Source organism: Lynx canadensis, chromosome B2, assembly GCF_007474595.2.
Source record: "Lynx canadensis isolate LIC74 chromosome B2, mLynCan4.pri.v2, whole genome shotgun sequence".
In the NCBI taxonomy this organism is placed as follows: Eukaryota; Metazoa; Chordata; class Mammalia; order Carnivora; family Felidae; genus Lynx; species Lynx canadensis.
In genome coordinates this window covers 31864321-31886101 of record NC_044307.1, presented here as the reverse complement: position 1 = coordinate 31886101, position 21781 = coordinate 31864321, and the positions used below count along the sequence as shown (strand labels likewise).

The 21781-nt window shown below is 40.8% G+C and overlaps 1 pseudogene; it reads right to left on the bottom strand.

Moving 5' to 3' along the window:
• Positions 1-2037: 2037 nt before the first annotated feature.
• Positions 2038-5631, bottom strand: LOC115513786 (annotated as a pseudogene).
• Positions 5632-21781: the final 16150 nt, after the last annotated feature.

Here is a 21781-nt window from a genome sequence, read left to right as displayed (position 1 = left end):
ATGACCCTGAGATCCCGACCTGAGATGGAACCAAGAGTCAATAGCTTACACAACTAGAAACTTCCTATAGGGTGTTGAAAGATAAACTGAGGCATGAGATAACTTCCAAGTGCTTGTTCGAGAGCAGGATTCAAATCTGGCAGTGCCAACCAAAAATGGTGAAAGAACTCTGGAGATGGAACTCTGACAAGAACTGGAGAAAGGCTTTCATAGAGCAGATGCAGAAGCAAAACATGGAAATTACCTGATTCGCTATATCTTATTCAGTCTGACTTGGAAAAGCCCAGTTGGCTATTGGTGAATTTGGCTGGGATACAAGTGCACTTATAGGAATAGAGCCTGGCTTAGGATTCAGTTTGCTTACGTAAGTTACCAAGATGTTGGAGCCATCTCTGTCTAATAGCCTCCTAGTAAAATTACTCCAATCATCTCCCATTTTGGTCATCCTTTCATGCATGAGAGATGGACCAAAAATTTGGCATTAGTGACTCTCTCAGTCACCATCAGACTGAAGTTATTCTTGTTTCCCTGTGAAACTCTTAAGTTATCAGATCAGGTTCGTGGAAGGTGTTTGCACCTCACCGTTCATGCCATTTCTGCTTCTCCAAGTGCAGTGAGACCATCTGATGTACTGCTGGTGATTATAAACATGTGTTTAAGCCCCTTGAGAGAGCACAGCTTCATGACGACTATCAGGAGAATACCAAGGGACTGAAGTATGTCTCTTAGTCGGGACCCCCAGGTACCAAACCAGTTGGTATCAATGTGTTTTAGCCAAGAAGCTTGTTTGTCATTTTCCTGTATTTGGGTTTCTGTAATATTAGGATGTTGATCCAGGAGCAGCAGGAGGTATCTGCTGTGGCACAGACTCCTTCTTCAGCCAATAAGCAACCTAACACAATTTGATTACCCAAGACCAACTTCTCAGCTCTAAAGGATCCTTTTGGCTAAGTGGTATATTTTGGGGTGATGTATTCTGCTACCCCTCAAAGTCATCTTGCCTTGATTTGTTCTTTTCCGGGATTTTCATCATCAGGTATTGAAATTTTGAGAAAAAAATAATGGAATTTATAATTCTTGAAGCATTGTTACTTCTATGCATTGTACTTAGTCTTTTTGCAGTTTTCCTTTGATTCTTATAATAATAACCCAGTGTGGGAAAAGTTGCCATCAGTATCTTCAAGAAAGGAATCAGATAGGTTAGTTAAGCAGGGTACCAGTGAATGCACAGATAACAAAGGTAGAGTGAGTTGAACCCCAAATTGACATCATTGCAATTGCCCTTATTTGCCACTCTAGCAAACTGTCAGGATAATTAATCTGGAAGGTATCGGCTAGGCCCTGGTAACCACTTAGTAAGAGTTTCATAGATAAAGAGCAATAGCCCTCTGTGTCTCAAACATGTTTCAGTCCAGCTAAATGTCATGTCCTGTCCAACCTCCCACTTTTTACCGGGGGTTTCTACTCAGGGATACATACGCAATACAAGAGTCTTCCAGGAATAAGTCAGACCATTCTCCAGGTGATGAAACAGGTATCCAAGACCATGTTAATTAGATGGGTAATGCTGACATGCAATCTCCAATCCTATTTTTCCTTAAACCTGGAATGAGTGTCACTGATACATAAATTCTGTAAGGTATATGACTCCTACTCTTCTCTTCCTTACTCCACTCCCACCTGATCCCCATCATGAGTCTTATTCATTATCTGAGGCTAGACCCTACATTTTGCATTCATTCTACCAAAGATCCAGATATATCATTGGGTTGGAGACTCAAGAACCAAGACCAGATCCTGAAACCATTGCTAAGTAGAGATCTCCCAACGAACTCTACTCTAGGGTTTTCCATAGGGGGACTGGATCACAGCAACTGAATTGCTTATGGATGCTACAAGTGAGGCATGGTCCTAATGAACCTAGATATTTCTGATTACTTACAGAACTTATCACAGACATTCAACATTCATGCATTTCGGAAGAAAGAATCGTATATATTCTCTAGTCTCTGTGAAGAACTGGCTTACACACCAAACTTTCCCTCAGAACATCAAAAGTTTATTGTGTTTAAAAAAAAAAACACAATCACAGTTGGGAGAAACCCAAGCAATAAGTGTGAAGAGATGTTTGAATTGAACATTCAAAGTGTTTCCGGGCAGAGAAGGGATCCTCTGGGGTCTGTTCCAGAGGCAACACATGGTGATGATCAAATGATGGTAGAAAATGGAGAAAAATAGACCCAAGAAGGGCAGTAAACAGGGAATAACTCCAGAGCAGAGCCTGGATAGATCAGGAAGGCATCATTATTCTTAGAATAGCTAAAGGGCTGAAAATGCTGCAAAATAGTTGTCTTCAGTGAGGTGAGCAATTGGGATATTGCCAGGCTTATACAGCTTTCAAGGCACAAATTTCTTCATTGATCTTCTCTTTGGGAAAAGCCACTGCCTGTAGAAAGACATACATGGTTACTAAAGATTAAGAGGAGTATTTTAAGCTCTTTTTTTCAGATCCTTTTTCTTCTCCCTTAATCCTTTGTTTTGGAAAAGCCTCATAACATTCGACTCACATCTGTCCAGTAAACACAACCTAAATCCACTGTTCCAACATGAACTGCATCCCCTACACTCTGAGTAAGGATGAATGAGCAGAGCACTGCCTTATCTTCTCTTGGAAGTTTCAACATCACTTTTCAGATTAGAGAAGCAAATATAGGTATTGACCTTCAAGAGAATTTCATTTCATGCACTGAATCTGCCCTAACCCCAAGTGAGCCAAACTCTGGAAACCCTCTTAACTGAAGGTCTGCCTCAGGAAATACAAACCAGGAAGTGCCCAAATGTTTCCTTGAACACTTGGATTCAATACTCTGATGTGAAACAATGGTCTTAGGTAGTGGAGATAATCTCCAAGACTCAACTTTTGGTCTAGGTACACATGTACAGAAAGAAATAAGGGATCTTGAAGCTTTGGGATACCAGATGATGTCAATGTCTGGCTCTATCCTAGCAAAGATATCCTAGCAAGAGCCATGACTTTTATCACTTTAAAGGCATCACAATCCTCTGTCCCGTGCTGTTTCCTACCCTTGGAAAACTCCATGTATGTCTTCCTCTGCCCACATTAAACCCACCTGTGGATGCCTCACAGAGGCCCTCGGCGTTCACCAGCATTGACCTTGCGCATGCCCTTGATGATGAAGATGGTTCCAACAATGATGCCCACCAGACCCACGACCAGGCCCAGGGCACACACCACATTCACTGTTGTCTCTGGGAGGGGGGTTGGTGCATCAAACTCTGGGGAAAATAAAACAGAGTATGGTACAGAAGTAATGATCATGGTCTGGAAAAGCACTTAGATGCAAATGTAGACATTTAATCAATGAAGAGTTATTAGTCACCTAAATAAGAGGAAGACAGAATGATATATGAAGGGAATGCAGATTAACAAGTGGGAGCTGAATAATGGGATAAGACAAGGAATAGGATTTGTAGCAATGGTTATGGATGAGTTACAGTACTCTGGGTCTCAAAGCACCAGACAAAGCATCATAGGAAGAAACCATAGAAGAAAGGAGATTGACGGATGGTCCATACCCCAGTGCTTGAGAAGAGGCTCATCCAACCCCAGTGCTCCACTTTGCAGTCATAGACATCCTCCGCCGAGGGTAGGAAAGGGAGATAGTGGAACTTGTGGAAAAGGTGGTCTTCCCGGGGCAGGAAGATGGTCTCTGACACTCCTGTGGTGACAGGCTTTCCATTTCGAAGCCACGTGACATTGATCACTGGTGGGGAGAACTTGTCGATGAGACAGATGAGGATGTTGGGCTCTCCCAGTTCCACAGGGCTGTTTGAGAGCACTGTCACCTTGGGAGGTTCTGGGGACGCATGACAGAAATTAGGCCTCCCTGCTTAGGCTATACCCTCTCCCTCCCACTGAAGCTTTTGAAAAAGCAATTGGAAATGTGTCCCGAGAATCTATGCCACAGTCTCAGATACCTATCTCTGATACTCTCCCCCATGAATTGGAACCAATGTTATGGTATAAGATATATTGGGATACTTTAAGTAACGGGTATAATTTTATTCCTGTGTCTCCTGGCATAGATTTGGGGCAATGACTCACAGTATGAGTCACTGTGGGTGATGAGGATAAGATGTGAGCACCTCAGGAAAGGAATAAACTCATACATTGTTCTTGGGCCTTTGGCATGAGAGGTAGGGGCTTGCTGATGGCGACTCTAGGCCCCTGGGAGGGAAAGTCAGTCACAAAAATGTAACACAAGCCAAAGCATCTGTTTCAAAGTTAGGATTCCAATGTGTAGCGGTGTAGAAGTTACCATTGGTGTTTGGGGTGTGGTTGGAGCGCTTTATCAAGATGTCCAGGTTAGCTTTGTCCACAGCTATATTGGCCAAGGCACCCTGGGCCTCAAAGCTGGCAAAACGTCCAAATTCTTCAAGCCGCCACACTGTCTCCTTCTTTTCCATATCCACGTGGAAAATCTCATCACCATCAAAGTCAAACATAAACTCGCCTGATGAGTCAGGCTTCAGATAGAACTCAGCCTGGATGATCACATGCTCCTCTGAAAAGACAGGAAAGGGTGTCAGAGTGGGTACCAGGTGGAAGAGAGTAAGAAGAATCCAGTATGTGAGAAAAACATGTTGGGAGGGGCAGTGGAACCATATGGAGTGGAACCATACAGAGTGAAGGAGTGATGGAGGGCAGGGATGAGTCTGAAGATGAGCGTCAGGTGGAGGACATCCAGGCTGAACAGAGTTCTAAGGCAGAAATAAAGGGACAGAGTAGACAGGGTGGATTGAAGGGAAAGAGGGATGAATATCCCTCAGTGTTGTGAAGCTGTTGTTAAGCTCCATGTGGCAAGCTGTGAAGTGATTCACTCTTTGGAAATTCACCAGCAGCTGCTAAAAAGGAATTGATCACTCACTGTATTTTCCCAGCCATTGAATACACTTCAGGCTTAGTTGTGTGAATTTCTCAGACTATTGCAGTTTTAAGAATAGGGAGACACTCTTTAAAAGGCTATGTTCTGAACTCTGGAATCAAATGAAATATTGAATTCTCTTCGGTCAATGGATATAAAATTGGCATACAAGATTGTATTCACTACCTAGAAGACAAATGTTCTGATATCTATACACATATATACTTCAATTCATATCAGGTACCTGGCATTCCGTCTCCCTGGATAGATTTTTGCTCTGGGGCGATGTTCCTTTCTAGTGATCATCAATATAATATCTGTGCTCAAAATATGCTGATAAGATTCACATGCCAAAATTTAAGCAGCATGTATTCACCTAAGTACAGGAGCTGAGAACATCTCCAGACTACAATTTGCTATACTTTCAGATTTATAGCAACATAATACCTGTCATCATTTTGCTCACTTCAAAGATTGTCCTGCAAGTGTCTACAGTTCATCTCTCCAGTGCTTTCAGAGCTCATATCCCTAGATTTGATTCTCTCAGCACCTACCTTTGATAGCCCCGGATTCCTGAGGACACATCAGGAAAGCCACGATAAGAAATCCTAGCACCAGGACTCCATTTATGGCCATTTTCTTCTTTGGTGCTTTGATGGGGGCAGTAGAGCCTTAGACTGGGGTAGAAGTGACAAGACTAGAAGAAAAGAGAAGGTCTGACATTAAAAATTCAAATCACTTAAGGTACAGCCAATCACAAAGACCTTCTGAGATGGTACATCTGTTACTAAGGGAAGGGCTCTTGTAAATGGTTCAGGAAAGGAACCACTTCATTCATTAGATAAAGAAATAAAGTTCTTAATCAAATAAACACACAACCAAATAACAACACAAAATATCAGGTTTTTAAGAATGTTGTGAAGTTACTCACAGACTCTTCCATTTCAGCCCAAATGCTAGAAAGAGATGTGCTTGAAGCTTAATAGTGAGAGGAGAGTCAATGGAAACACACCAAAGTGAGAGCTAATGACAGATGATTCCTCTGTGCTGTGACAGCTGGGGATGCTAATTCAGGGCTAATAAACCATCTTAAGAGATGGTAAATTGTCATGCCATGGAGAATGCCTGATTTTGGCAGTGTTGTGTGACAGAGTTTCACTTAAGAAGCTTCTTATTGCTTTAAGATTCACCTCCATGTCCTAGTGTCCCAGAGGGACAACTCAGTCCAAGAGCTGGGAATCCATGGCACTGTACCATATTTAGAGAACATCAGAGGTGAAAGTTAGTTTCAACATTCCCCTAACTATACATGGATGTTAGAGATGTCATAGGTGGTGGTTACTGGAAACCGTGGACTCTAATCTCTACTATTTGAAATATGACCAGAGATTGGAGTAGACTGGGGGGACACACCTCACTTGAGGAATCAGGTTGATGAATACGGTAGAGCAAATTGGGCAGAGCCTATTTTACTGGCAGTAATAGAGATAAGAAACTACAGGAAAGCTTGACCATAACCTTCCTCATGTCATAACATCATGACTGCTGTCCTCATGACATAAATTATTGAAATTCTGTTCCTAAGAATTTATTTTGATATTCTCTCCTGAGAAAACAGAAAGTTAAAACACTCTGGCCCTGATGTTTCTGAACATACGGGACCATAATAAGGACAATTAAACCACACATAGAAAGGGCTGGAATCTGAATACAACCAGTGAAGAGAGACCTGTCAGTGAGGCAGGCCATCTGATGGTGAGTTCACTGTTGAATATCAGTCATGACACATACGCTCAGGGTGGATTTTCCACACTACTATGCTGATGTCTTATTTGCCCCACAGCTGCCCTCACAAATCATGAGGGAGAAAACCCTACCATTACTGATTATCTAATCACATCCAAGGGTTTTGAACATCCCCTGACCCTGGTTTTTGGATCACTTGGGAGAGATCCACAGCACAGTGTTGCCCTAAAACTGTTAAGAAATACACTTCCTGGAGGCAAAAGAATGGTCCAGATGAGAGTTCTACCGTATCAGTCTCTGCTGAGAGTCGGCTCCGATGATTTAGGCTTTTCATCTCCTCTCTCAGAGGAAAAAGCAAGTCTGATGTTGTTATGCCTGCCCTTTGCTGGCTGGCATACTAAGTTGTTCTTAAGGTGCTCATAAATATATGGTAAACAGGCATTTTATAGAAAAACATTTTGTATGTTGTAATAGCACCTTCACCCTCAGGTGTTTTGCAGCAACTTATGATATGGCTGAGTTCTAAAGCACTGATTGGTTCTCCTCAGGAAATTAGTACATTTGGGAAACTTTAGAAAATACTTTCATTTCCCTTTCCCTGTGACAGGAGAGAAGTTCCTATCTGGACTCTACTCATGGTCCCCGGGTCTCTTCCTATACTTGAGCTTCCTAAGTCTGAGGGGATTTCCGAGGATCCTTGAATAAGGTCTTCTCAGTGGCATCAAATGGTGTGGAGCCACTGTGCTAGTAAAAGTCCAGTCTGTAAATAGAAGTCCCTGGAGACACTCTCAACAGAACTGTTTGTTACAATTTTTCTATATAATAGAGACTTCCATCTTTAGACTGTTAGGAAGCCTGAAGGAGCACAGGTCAGTGCAGACCCCTAACTCTGAGGGGTCAAGAACCTGTGGGAAGCCTCTATGGACATCTCAGCTCTTCTAGAGCCCCAAGGGAAAGACTGTCTTGGGAACACAAGGCTGTTGCCAAGACTCCTGCGTGTGAAACCATTGTGTCCACCACCCAAGATAGCTTCAGTCTACCTGCCACCTCCGAAATCTCATACTACTAACTTTCACTTGCAATGTGTAGGCCACATCCAGATCCCAGGGCAAAGAAACTCTTACGTCTATTCCCTGTAGTACCCACAAATCACAGAAGCTGACAGGAAAATTACGAAAATATATTTACATCTTGATACATCTAGATCTCTAGCATCTGTTTATCTCCACCATGGTTCACTCAGGCTCTTACCACAGTGGGTAACCTAGAACCAGAAAAAAAATTAATTGGGCTCTTAGGGGAGGGTTTGGACATGATAGTTTTCCACGGAGCCAGGTTATGTCTGGGACCTCACCGCTTCATGTGTGTGTGGTTTGTGTTCAACGAACCTCCAGCCCCTTCTTTTGGCTTCCTTCCATGCGTTTTGCCCTTAGCATACAGAACTTCCTATCAGAGTTGATGGTGGGATTGGGGAGGAATATCAATCCAGGCATGTCCTTCCCAAATCTACATGGAGAAACTTTACTGGTTCTGTTTCATTTCTCCATCCCATCTTGAGAAGTGGCAGAAGCTAGTGTTCTGAAATAAATTTCTTTCAGTGTAAAGACTGCCGACTGTTGATATTAACCAATGTGCTAGAGTGGCGTGGTCGTGGGCCTCCCTAACCTATTCTGTGTGAATAAAGAGACCATGGTGCTTTGGCCCATCTCTAACTTGGGAGAATGACAGTATGTGAATTTGATTCATTTTCTCTTCACCTGTACCTGAAATATATTCTTAAAAGTCTGAGTTTTTAATAGGCCCTGGGGTTGTGAAATCACGCTTCTCTGCTTGGGTAATCTTTGTCAATAAGAACATGCAGATTAATGCCACACACACACACACACACACAGACGCACACACACTCATTAGAGGAGTTCTTCTCGTGATGTTGTATAGGAATTATAGCATACCATAGGATTTATTTGCTACATTTTAATAAGTAGAGCATTCTAAAATTTCCTGCACATTGCACAAACATATCTGAATTCAGCCATTAAACTGTTTGGAACAATGTAAGAATCAATTGTCCCAATTGGATTTAAGATAAATCCTTTTCTACCCCCTGCTGGAAATTTTTGCAGGCAGAAGTGAGTTGAGTTCATCTTACTCACGTGCTAGTTGGGATGGATTCAGAGAGAGGGAGGAAGACGAAAAGGCAGGACATGTCTTAGTGAGAATAAAATGGAGAACCCTCGCTGAGAATTTAAGAAGAATACAGGTAGTATGAAGATGAAAAGTTAAGCAACATGAAGATGAATCACTAGGCTTGCTGACCGACTGGATTAGGATAAGGTGCTAGAGAGTGATTAAAAAGAATGTACCTAGTTCATGTCTCAAGTGAATGTCATAAATGACTGAAGGAAATTTTTACACAAAAATAGACTTTGGTGCAGGAGGTGGGGCTTGTTTGCACCAAGTGTGGCGTGGGTCCAGCACAGAGTGTGAAGGAACATGTTGGTGAACACAAGAGGACAGGGAGAACAGGAGTGGACAAATGGCATGTCAAGAACAGATCATTGCAACACTCTTTTGGGATATTACATGCGGAGTGGTCAATGCTGTAAACTATTTTAGAATAACCAGGAGTGAAGATGTAGAGTAACCTCACACAGTTTGGATTTCTGAGGTTACTTTTAAACTTTAAAACTTTTAAGGTAGGAAGAAAGAAGAGAACTAGGCCTGAGGATTGCTATGGGTTTCACTGGAAGGTGTTTTGGTACGCACTTTCTCTCACCAATTAAAAAACCCACAAATAATGACTATATTAAATCTTACCATCATATCTTCTAGATAATAATTGCATTTACAATTTGTTCTGTGAAATCTGAGCTTTAAAAAATCTTAGGGTGGCACAAAAACAGACACATAGACCAATGGAATAGAATAGAAACCCCAGAACTAGACCCACAAACGTATGGCCAACTCATCTTTGACAAAGCAGGAAAGAACATCCAATGGAAAAAAAAAAGTCTCTTTAACAAATGGTGCTGGGAAAACTGGACAGCAACATGCAGAAGGTTGAAACTAGACCACTTTCTCACACCATTCACAAAAATAAACTCAAAATGGATAAAGGACCTGAATGTGAGACTGGAAACCATCAAAACCTTAGAGGAGAAAGCAGGAAAAGACCTCTCTGACCTCAGCCGTAGCAATCTCTTACTCGACACATCCCCAAAGGCAAGGTACTTAAAAGCAAAAGTGAATTACTGGGACCTTATGAAGATAAAAAGCTTCTGCACAGCAAAGGAAACAACCAACAAAACTAAAAGGCAACCAACGGAATGGGAAAAGATATTTGCAAATGACATATCGGACAAAGGGCTAGTATCCAAAATCTATAAAGAGCTCACCAAACTCCACACCCGAAAAACAAATAACCCAGTGAAGAAATGGGCAGAAACATGAATAGACACTTCTCTAAAGAAGACATCCGGATGGCCAACAGGCACATGAAAAGATGTTCAGCGTCGCTCCTTATCAGGGAAATACAAATCAAAACCACACTCAGGTATCACCTCACGCCAGTCAGAGTGGCCAAAATGAACAAATCAGAAGACTATAGATGCTGGAGAGGATGTGGAGAAATGGGAACCCCCTTGCACTGTTGGTGGGAATGCAAATTGGTGCAGCCGCTCTGGAAAGCAGTGTGGAGGTTCCTCAGAAAATTAAAAATAGACCTACCCTATGACCCAGCAATAGCACTGCTAGGAATTTATCCAAGGGATACAGGAGTACTGATGCATAGGGGCACTTGTACCCCAATGTTCATAGCGGCACTCTCAACAATAGCCAAATTATGGAAAGAGCCTAAATGTCCATCAACTGATGAATGGATAAAGAAATTGTGGTTTATATACACAATGGAATACTGCGTGGCAATGAGAAAAAATGAAATATGGCCTTTTGTAGCAACGTGGATGGAACTGGAGAGTGTGATGCTAAGTGAAATAAGCCATACAGAGAAAGACAGATACCATATGGTTTCACTCTTATGTGGATCCTGAGAAACTTAACAGGAACCCATGGGGGAGGGGAAGGAAAAAAAAAAAAAGAGGTTAGAGTGGGAGAGAGCCAAAGCATAAGAGACTGTTAAAAACTGAGAACAAACTGAGGGTTGATGGGGGGTGCGAGGGAGGAGAGGGTGGGTGATGGGTATTGAGGAGGGCACCTTTTGGGATGAGCACTGGGTGTTGTATGGAAACCAATTTGACAATAAATTTCATATATTAAAAAAAATAAAAATAAATAAATAAATAAATAAAATAAAACAATAAAATAAAATAAAATAAAATAAAATAAAATAGAATAAAAAAAAAATCTTAGGGGAAGGTTCCACTTAGGGGGTAAACACGGTGGTATTCTCAATCAAGTGTCGGACCCTGTGGCCAGTAAAATGAGTGCATTGAAAACTGTAAAATCACTTCAACATAAGTGCAGTCAGAAGGAATGGCATCGTTTTGTCTTGACATTGTGCCTATAGGTGAATATTCAAAGGTTTTCAGGAAAAAACTTCCCCGTTTTTTTGTTGGTTTGTTTGTTTTTGTTTTTGTCTTTTTCATAATGCACAGTAAAAGTGGTACTAGGATATTCTCTTTTGTGGTCAATAGTATTTAATTCTTCTTAAATTTTGACAGAGTATTCAGTGGGCTTGGAAAGGTCAAAGCTCTTAATTCAGGATGCATTACCTAATATTTCTACATGTACATCTGAAATTCTCAGGTATGTTTGATGTAATTAGGTTGTTTAATGATTACTAGGCTAATGACTTTTAAAGTCTTTTTATACTAAGTATCACTGGGTTTTTTGTGTTTTTGTTTATTTGTTTGGTTGTTTGTTTATTTTGAGAGAGAGAGTCAGAGAGAGGGAGGAGCAGAATCCCAAGCAGGATCTGTGATATCAGGGCAGGGCTTGAACTCACGAACCCTGAGATCATGACCTAAGCTGAGATCATGACCTAAGCTGAGATCAAGAGTAGATGTTTAAAGGACTGAGCTACCTAGCCACCTCTGTTTATTTTTTGGTTTTGTTTTGATAAGAACACAAAATGGAATGTGCTTTTAAAAATACTGTTTTTTGAGGGCTCCTGGGTGGTTTAGTCGGTTCACAACTGTCTGACTTCGGCTCCGGTCATGATCTCAAGTTCGTGAGTTCCAACCCTGCATCGGGTTCTGTGCAGATGGTTCAGAGCCTGAAGTTTGTTTTGGGTTCTGTGTCTCCCTCTCTCTCTGCCCCTCCCTGGCTCACACTGTTTCTCTCCTGCTCTCTCTCAAAAATAAGTAAACATTAAACACATTTTTTTTAAATCCTGTTTTTTGAGGGTTAAAATTATTTTTTAATTTTTTAAAAATGTAATTTATTGTCAAGTTGGCTAACATACACTGCATCCAGTGTGCTCTTGGTTCTGGGGGTAGATTCCCATGATTCCTCGCTTACATACAACACCCAGTGCTCGTCCCCACAAGTGCCTAAAAATATTTGTTAATTAAAAAATGTTTGATTGGATAGGAGGGGAAGATGGCGGCGTAGGAGGACGCTGGGCTCACCGCGCGTCCTGCTGATCACTTAGATTCCACCTACACCTACCTAAATAACCCAGAAAACAGCCAGAGGATTAGCAGAACAGAGTCACCAGACCCAAGTGCAGACGAGAGGCCCACGGAAGAGGGTAGGAAGGGCAGCGAGGCGGTGCACGCTCCACGGACTGGCGGGAGGGAGCCGGGGTGGAGATGCAGCTCCCCGGCCAAGCAGAGTCCCCGAGTCTGGCTTGCAAAAGCGGAGGGGCCTGACGGACTGTGTTCCGACAGCAAGCGCAACTTAGCATCTGGGAGGTCATAAGTTAACAGCTCTGCTCAGAAAGCGGGAAGGCTGGAGGACAAAGGGAGGGTGAGCTGCTGAGCCCCCGGACGACAGAGCTCAGTTTGGTGGGGAACAAAGGCGCTCGCCAGCGCCATCTCCCCTGCCCATCCCCCAGCCAAATCCCAAAGGGAACCGGTTCCTGCCAGGGAACTTGCTCGCTCTGCGCAAACACCCAACTCTGTGCTTCTGCGGAGCCAAACCTCTGGCAGCGGATCTGACTCCCTCCGGCTGCCACAGGGCCCCTCCTGAAGTGGATCACTTAAGGAGAAGCGAGCTAAGCCTGCCCCCCTGCCGCCGTGCACCTTGCCTACCCATCCCAGCTAATACGCCAGATCCCCAGCATCACAAGCCTGGCAGTGTGCAAGTAGCCCAGACGGGCCACGCCACCCCACAGTGAATCCCGCCCCTAGGAGAGGGGAAGAGAAGGCACACACCAGTCTGACTGTGGCCCCAGCGGTGGGCTGGGGGCAGACATCAGGACTGACTGCGGCCCCGCCCACCAACTCCAGTTATACACCACAGCACAGGAGAAGTGCCCTGCAGGTCCTCACCACTCCAGGGACTATCCAAAATGACCAAGCGGAAGAATTCCCCTCAGAAGAATCTCCAGGAAATAACAACAGCTAATGAGCTGATCAAAAAGGATTTAAATAATATAACAGAAAGTGAATTTAGAATAATAGTCATAAAATTAATCGCTGGGCTTGAAAACAGTATACAGGACAGCAGAGAATCTCTTGCTACAGAGATCAAGGGACTAAGGAACAGTCACGAGGAGCTGAAAAGTGCTTTAAACGAAATTCAAAACAAAATGGAAACAACGACAGCTCGGATGGAAGAGGCAGAGGAGAGAATAGGTGAACTAGAAGATAAAGTTATGGAAAAAGAGGAAGCTGAGAGAAAGATAGATAAAAGAATCCAGGAGTATGAGGGGAAAATTAGAGAACTAAGTGATACACTAAAAAGAAATAATATACGCATAATTGGTATCCCAGAGGAGGAAGAGAGAGGGAAAGGTGCCGAACGGGTACTTGAAGAAATTATAGCTGAGAACTTCCCTGAACTGGGGAAGGAAAAAGGCATTGCAATCCAAGAGGAACAGGACTCCCTTCAAACGTAACTTGAATCGATCTTCTCCACGACATATCATAGTGAAACTGGCAAAATACAAGGATAAAGAGAAAATTCTGAAAGCAGCAAGGGATAAGCGTGCCCTCACATATAAAGGGAGACCTATAAGACTCATGACTGATCTCTCTTTTGAAACTTGGCAGGCCAGAAAGGATTGGCACGATATCTTCAGTGTGCTAAACAGAAAAAATATGCAGCCGAGAATCCTTTATCCAGCAAGTCTGTCATTTAGAATAGAAGGAGAGATAAAGGTCTTCCCAAACAAACAAAAACTGAAGGAATTTGTCACCACTAAACCAGCCCTACAAGAGATCCTAAGGGGGACCCTGTGAGACAAAGTACCAGAGACATCACTACAAGCATAAAACATACAGACATCACAATGACTCTAAACCCGTATCTTTCTATAATAACACTGAATGTAAATGGATTAAATGCGCCAACCAAAAGACATAGGGTATCAGAATGGATAAAAAAACAAGACTCATCTATTTGCTGTCTACAAGAGACTCATTTTAGATCTGAGGACACCTTTAGATTGAGAGTGAGGGGATGGAGAACTATTTATCATGCTACTGGAAGCTAGGAGAAAGCTGGAGTAGCCATACTTCTATCAGACAAACTAGACTTCAAATTAAAGGCTGTAACAAGAGATGAAGAAGGGCATTATATAATAATCACAGGGTCTATCCATCAGGAAGAGCTAACAACTATAAATGTCTATGCGCCAAATACTGGAGCCCCCAAATATATAAAACAATTACTTATAAACATAAGCAACCTTATTGATAAGAATGTGGTAATTGCTGGGGACTTTAACACCCCACTTACAGAAATGGATAGATCATCTAGACACACGGTCAATAAAGAAACAAGGGCCCTGAATGAGACATTGGATCAGATGGACTTGACAGATATATTTAGAACTCTGCATCCCAAAGCAACAGAATATACTTTCTTCTCGAGTGCACATGGAACATTCTCCAAGATAGATCATATACTGGGTCACAAAACAGCCCTTCATAAGTTTACAAGAATTGAAATTATACCATGCATACTTTCAGACCACAATGCTATGAAGCTTGAAATCAACCACAGGAAAAAGTCTGGAAAACCTCCAAAAGCATGGAGGTTAAAGAACACCCTATAACGAATGAGTGGGTCAACCAGGCAATTAGAGAAGAAATCAAAAAATATATGGAAACAAACGAAAATGAAAATACAACAATCCAAACGCTTTGGGACGCAGCGAAGGCAGTCCTGAGAGGAAAATACATTGCAATCCAGGCCTATCTCAAGAAACAAGAAAAATCCCAAATACAAAATCTAACAGCACACCTAAAGGAAATAGAAGCAGAACAGCAAAGGCAGCCTAAACCCAGCAGAAGAAGAGAAATAATAAAGATCAGAGCAGAAATAAACAATATAGAATCTAAAAAACTGTAGAGCAGATCAACGAAAGCAAGAGTTGGTTTTTTGAAAAAATAAACAAAATTGACAAACCGGTAGCCAGGCTTCTCAAAAAGAAAAGGGAGATGACCCAAATAGATAAAATCATGGATGAAAATGGAATTATTACAACCAATCCCTCAGAGATACAAACAATTATCAGGGAATACTATGAAAAATTATATGCCAACAAATTGGACAACCTGGAAGAAATGGACAAATTCCTGAACACCCACACTCTTCCAAAACTCGATCAGGAGGAAATAGAAAGCTTGAACAGACCCATAACCAGTGAAGAAATTGAATCAGTTATCAAAAATCTCCCAACAAATAAGAGTCCAGGACCAGATGGCTTCCCAGGGGAGTTCTACCAGACGTTTAAAGCAGAGATAATACCTATCCTTCTCAAGCTATTCCAAGAAATAGAAAGGGAAGGAAAACTTCCAGACTCCTTCTATGAAGCCAGTATGACTTTGATTCCTAAACCAGACAGAGACCCAGTAAAAAAAGAGAACTACAGGCCAATATCCCTGATGAATATGGATGCAAAAATTCTCAATAAGATACTAGCAAATCGAATTCAATGGCATATAAAAAGAATTATTCACCATGATCAAGTGGGATTCATTCCTGGGATGCAGGGCTGGTTCAACATTCGCAAATCAATCAACGTGATACATCACATTAACAAAAAAAAAGAGAAGAACCATATGATCCTGTCAATCGATGCAGAAAAGGCCTTTGACAAAATCCAGCACCCTTTCTTAATAAAAACCCTTGAGAAAGTCGGGATAGAAGGAACATACTTAAAGATCATAAAAGCCGTTTATGAAAAGCCCACAGCTAACATCATCCTCAACGGGGAAAAACTGAGAGCTTTCTCCCTGAGATCAGGAACACGACAGGGATGTCCACTCTCACCGCTGTTGTTTAACATAGTGCTGGAAGTTCTAGCATCAGCAATCAGACAACAAAAGGAAATCAAAGGCATCCAAATTGGCAAAGATGAAGTCAAGCTTTCACTTTTTGGATGACATGATATTATACATGGAAAACCCGATAGACTCCACCAAAAGTCTGCTGGAACTGATCCATGAATTCAGCAAAGTTGCAGGATACAAAATCAATGTCCAGAAATCAGTTGCATTCTTATACGCTAACAACGAAGCAACAGAAAGACAAATAAAGAAACTGATCCCATTCACAATTGCACCAAGAAGCATAAAATACCTAGGGATAAATCTAACCAAAGATGTAAAAGATCTGTATGCTGAAAAGTATAGAAAGCTTATGAAGGTAATTGAAGAAGATATAAAGAAATGAAAAGACATTCCCTGCTCATGGATTGGAAGAATAAATACTGTCAAAATGTCAATACTACCCAAAGCTATCTACACATTCAATGCAATCCCAATCAAAATTGCACCAGCATTCTTCTCGAAACAAGAACAAGCAATCCTAAAATTCATATGGAACCACAAAAGGCCCCGAATAGCCAAAGTAATTTTGAAGAAGAAGACCAAAGCGGGAGGCATCACAATCCCAGACTTTAGCCTCTACTACAAAGCTGTCATCATCAAGACAGCATGGTATTGGCACAAAAACAGACACACAGACCAATGGAATACAATAGAAACCCCTGAAGTAGACCCACGGACCAATGGAATAGAATAGAAACCCCAGAACTAGACCCACAAACCCCAGAACTAGACCCACAAACTTGACAAAGCAGGAAAGAACATCCAATGGAAAAAAAAAAAGTCTCTTTAACAAATGGTGCTGGGAGAACTGGACAGCAACATGCAGAAGGTTGAAACTAGACCACTTTCTCACACCACTCACAAAAATAAACTCAAAATGGATAAAGGACCTGAATGTGAGACTGGAAACCATCAAAACCTTAGAGGAGAAAGCAGGAAAAGACCTCTCTGACCTCAGCCGTAGCAATCTCTTACTCGACACATCCCCAAAGGCAAGGGAATTAAAAGCAAAAGTGAATTACTGGGACCTTATGAAGATAAAAAGCTTCTGCACAGCAAAGGAAACAACCAACAAAACTAAAAGGCAACCAACGGAATGGGAAAAGATATTTGCAAATGACATATCAGACAAAGGGCTAGTATCCAAAATGTATAAAGAGCTCACCAAACTCCACACCCGAAAAACAAATAACCCAGTGAAGAAATGGGCAGAAACATGAATAGACACTTCTCTAAAGAAGACATCCGGATGGCCAACAGGCACATGAAAAGATGCTCAACATCGCTCCTCATCAGGGAAATACAAATCAAAACCACACTCAGATATCACCTCACGCCAGTCAGAGTGGCCAAAATGAACAAATCAGAAGACTATAGATGCTGGAGAGGATGTGGAGAAACGGGAACCGTCTTGCACTGTTGGTGGGAATGCAAATTGGTGAAGCCGCTCTGGAAAGCAGTATGGAGTTCCTCAGAAAATTAAAAATAGACCTACCCTATGACCCAGCAATAGCACTGCTAGGAATTTATCCAAGGGATACAGGAGTACTGATGCATAGGGGCACTTGTACCCCAATGTTCATAGCAGCACTCTCAACAATAGCCAAATTATGGAAAGAGCCTAAATGTCCATCAACTGATGAATGGATAAAGAAATTATGGTTTATATACACAATGGAATACTACGTGGCAATGAGAAAAAATGAAATATGGCCTTTTGTAGCAACGTGGATGGAACTGGAGAGTGTGATGCTAAGTGAAATAAGCCATACAAAGACAGATACCATATGGTTTCACTCTTATGTGGATCCTGAGAAACTTAACAGAAACCCATGGGGGAGGGGAAGAAAAAAAAAAGAGGTTAGAGTGGGAGAGAGCCAAAGCATAAGAGACTGTTAAAAACTGAGAACAAACTGAGGGTTGATGGGGGGTGGGAGGGAGGGGGGGGGTTGATGGGTATTGAGGAGGGCACCTTTTGGGATGAGCACTGGGTGTTGTATGGAAACCAATTTGACAATAAATTTCATATATTGAAAAAAAAAAGAATCTGGCAGAGAATCTTAATAGACATTTTCCCTAAGAAGGCATACTGATGACCCACATGTACATGTAAAGATGTTCAACTTCATCAATCACCAGGAAAAAGTAAATCAAATCACAATGAGATATCACTTCACACTTGTTAGAATAGCTTTAATCAAAAAGACAAGAATTAAAAAGGGTTGGCAGGGATGTAGAGAAGAGAACTTTTATGTACTGTTGGTGTGAATGTTAATTGGTTTAGGTTCTATCGAAAGCAGTTTGGAGTTTCTTCAAAAAGATTCAAAATAGACCTATCATATGGTCCAGCAATTCCACTTCTGGGTATTAACAGAAGAAAATTAAAACACTAACTTGAAGATATTTGCATACCCATATTAATTGCAGCATTATTTATAATAGCCAAGGTATGGAAACAATCTAAGTGTTCATCAAGAACATCAAGTGTTCATAAATGAAATATGTCACAAAGAGAAAGGCAAATTAGAATGATCTTACCTAAATGTTGAACCAGAAATAAAAAAATAAATAAGAAACAAAAAAATAAATAAATACAAAGGCTAAGCTCAGGGATACAGAGAACAAATCGGTGATTGCCAAAGGTGGGAGGTTGGAGGTGGTAAAATGAGTCTAATGAATGTAGCAGGGTAGCGATTTTCTCTTTGATAAAATACCCTTTTAAAATTTTTTTTTAAATCTAAATATATAGAAATTAAATACCAATGTCAAATTCTGTCAAATGATATTTTATGATTCTCTCAAGATAGTCATATTTTCTGTCTCCTTCTTTATCTTAATATGGTAATTTGCATTAATTAATTCCCAAACATTAAAACAACCTTGCAGTCCTGGAATAAATTGCACTTAGCCATGATTTGTTGATTTTTGAATGTCAATGGATTCAACTTAGTAAGTTTTTCTTAAGAATTTGGCATCTCAAAATGAACAAATCAGGAGACTATAGATGCTGAAGAGGATGTGGAGAAACGGGAACCCTCTTGCACTGTTGGTGGGAATGCAAATTGGTGCAGCCGCTCTGGAAAGCAGTGTGGAGGTTCCTCAGAAAATTAAAAATAGACCTACCCTATGACCCAGCAATAGCACTGCTAGGAATTTATCCAAGGGATACAGGAGTACTGATGCATAGGGGCACTTGTACCCCAATGTTCATAGCAGCACTCTTAACAATAGCCAAATTATGGAAAGAGCCTAAATGTCCATCAACTGATGAATGGATAAAGAAATTGTGGTTTATATACACAATGGAATACTACGTGGCAATGAGAAAAAATGAAATATGGCCTTTTGTAGCAACGTGGATGGAACTGGAGAGTGTGATGCTAAGTGAAATAAGCCATACAGAGAAAGACAGATACCATATGGTTTCACTCTTATGTGGATCCTGAGAAACTTAACAGGAACCCATGGGGGAGGGGAAGGAAAAAAAAAAAAAAAGAGGTTAGAGTGGGAGAGAGCCAAAGCATAAGAGACTGTTAAAAACTGAGAACAAACTGAGGGTTGATGGGGGGTGGGAGGGAGGGGAGGGTGGGTGATGGGTATTGAAGAGGGCACCTTTTGGGATGAGCACTGGGTGTTGTATGGAAACCAATTTGACAATAAATTTCATATATAAAATAAAAAAAAAAGAATTTGGCATCTGTCTTTATAAGAGTGATGAGTCTGTTTATGTCTCTTTGTTACAGTGTTCTTGTCAAGTTTTGATATGAAGGTTATTTTGGTCTCATAAAAAGTATTTGAAAATGTTTCATTTCTTTTTACTTTTTTGGAAGTTTGTGTAAATTAAGATAGTTTCTTTCTTAAATATTTTTAAGAATTTACCGGAGAGCTAAACATGGGGTTTTATTGTAGAATACTTTTTCATAATAGACTTATTTTTCTTTATTAGTTATGGGACTCTTTTCATTTTATATATCATTTGTGAGCTTTGGTGCATGGTACATTTTGAGTAATTTATCCACCACATCTGATTTATCTTGTGAAGTTGTTCATAATATCTATTATTATTATTTCATAATGAGGAATCTGTGGGACTACAACTAAAGAGAAAGTATTTGTTTTTTTTTTTTTCAACGTTTATTTATTTTTGGGACAGAGAGAGACAGAGCATGAACAGGGGAGGGGCAGAGAGAGAGGGAGACACAGAATCGGAAACAGGCTCCAGGCTCTGAGCCATCAGCCCAGAGCCTGACGCGGGGCTGGAACTCACGGACCGCGAGATCGTGACCTGGCTGAAGTCGGACGCTTAACCGACTGCGCCACCCAGGCGCCCCGAGAAAGTATTTGTTTAATTCAAGTTCCAGAAGGAGATGAAAACTAGGTGATACTGAAAAAGTTTTTGAGGGAAACCTGAATGAATATTTCCAAAATCCAGCAAAATACATGCACCTAAAGATTCAAGAAGCTGTGCAAACTCAAACAAACGGTAAGATTCAAACATAAGCCCTCACATATTAATAATTACCTTAGATGTAAATGATTTAAAATGATCAATTAACAGAAAACATGAGATTGGATAAAAATGACCCAACTATATTATGTCTACAACAAACTCACTGAAAATTTAACAATATAGGAAGATTGAAATAGAAGAATGGAAAAAGATAAGCCAGGTAAACAATTATCAAAAAAAGTATAAATGGCTATACTAATTAAAGTAGAATTCAGACAAAGACTATCACCAGAGATGCAGGACAGAGTACAATAATCACAGTTGGTAATCTTCCAAGAAGACATAGCAGTCCTAAATGTGTAGGTACCAAACAACATGATGGCAAAGTAGGTTCAACAAAAAGTGGTAGAACTGAAAGAAGAACTATACAAATACACAAATATACTTGAAGTCTTCAACAGTCCTCTCAGAATAATTAATGAAACAGTTAGACAGAAATTCAGCAAGAATATAGAACTCAACACCATCAACCACCATGATGCAATGGGCACTTCTAGACCATCCCACCAAACAATAGCCGAATACTTTCTTTTCAAGTGTCCATGGAATCTTTGTGAAGATAGATGGTCTGTGGACTATACAAGGAACTTCAACAAATGTTAAAGAACTGAAATCATACAGACTGTGTTCTTTACATATAATGGAATTAATCTAAAAATCAATAATAAAAAGATAACCAGCACAAGTCCTAACATTTGGAAACTGAACAACATACTTCTGGGTCAGAATGGATATCTCAAGGAAAATATAAAATGTATTAAACAAAGTGAAAATGAAAATACAACAACACATTTTGAAAATATATCTAAATTTGTGACACATAATTAAAGCAGCAGTTATAAAAATTACATAGTATCACCTCACGTCTGTCAGAATGTTTAAAATTAACAACTCAAGAAACAGATGTTGACAAAGATGTAGAGAAAACAGAACACTTTTGCACTGCTGGTGGGAATGCAAACTGGTGTGGCCACTCTGGAGAAGAGTATGGAGGTTCCTCAACAACTTAAAGGTAGAACTACCCTACAACCCAGCAATTGCACTACCAGGTATTTATCTGAAAGATACAAAAATGCTGATTCAAAGTGGCACATGCACCCCAATGTTTATACCAACAC